This window comes from Galeopterus variegatus, unplaced genomic scaffold, assembly GCF_000696425.1.
Source record: "Galeopterus variegatus unplaced genomic scaffold, G_variegatus-3.0.2 Scaffold8128, whole genome shotgun sequence".
NCBI classification, from domain to species: domain Eukaryota; kingdom Metazoa; phylum Chordata; class Mammalia; order Dermoptera; family Cynocephalidae; genus Galeopterus; species Galeopterus variegatus.
This window is the reverse complement of record NW_007734239.1, coordinates 16,347-17,408: the sequence shown is the minus strand read 5'-3', so window position 1 is coordinate 17,408 and position 1,062 is coordinate 16,347.

Sequence of the window (1,062 nt, the reverse complement as noted above, 5' to 3'; positions counted from 1 at the left end):
ATTCCTAGGTATTTTATTTTTTTGGCGACTATTGTGAATGGGCAGGCTTTCTTGATTTCTAAAAAATTCCAATTTTTTAAATGAAAGAGAAATTAAGACATTCCCAGATAAAATCTGAGAGAGTTTATTGCTAGCAGTGCTGCCTTACAAGAAATACTAAATACTGGGGGAGGAAGATGGCGACGGGTCTGGAGCGGCCGTGCCAGGAGACAGCGTGATCCTGAGAGCTGTGCGCTGTGATACCAGAGTATTAATTGCATTTCCAAGAGCAACAAAAGGCGAATAATTCTTTCAACAACGATCCTACATTGACAAACAAGCGGAAGCAGGTTCGAGGTTTTGGGGCCGACACAGAAGAGGATTCCTGAGAGCACCCAAGCCCGGCTGCGGGAACAAACGAGCAGCCCAGACAACAAAGGCCAAGAAAGCCAGCAGAAACTGCGCAGAAACGGAGTGAAACGCGCCGGACCGGCCCAACTCTGCGAGCTCTGTAAGGCACCGCCAGCCCAGTCCCACTTGCGGGGCGAAGCCCGACTGCTCCCCACCTACCTGGCTCCCGCCTACCACACCAGGCTAGGCGCCCACAACAGAGCTGCCTCCATTTTCTCGGTTGGAGGCGGAGACGGCCGGCTTAGTGAGGGCACGCCAGCCATCTCTGTCTGGCACGGCTCCACACTGAGATGTGCCATTTGCTTACCTCGACGCGGGGCACCCCGGGGCCTGTGGACCGGCCTACAATCCTACTCTCCCCGCGGATCTCAGACAGGGCTGGTAGCGTGGGGAGCCCCCAGACAGCATCGGGGGGGCAGGGAAGAGGAGCCCGCCCAGATCGTCTTTCCGTCACACCCTGGGCGTCGGCCCCAGATAAACTCCCTCTTCCCGAGAGGCAGACTCCATCTCTGGGGACCTCAGTTTGGAAGAGCCCCTAACTGATTTCTGGTGGGGAGAGGGGAGCCTGGAGACCCCTTGAGATACATTGAAGGTACTAGTGAGCCCTCCAGAAGGGCCGACCCATGCGGGGGGGGGAGTCAAAGAGGAATTGTGTGCTGAGGGACCCTCCCC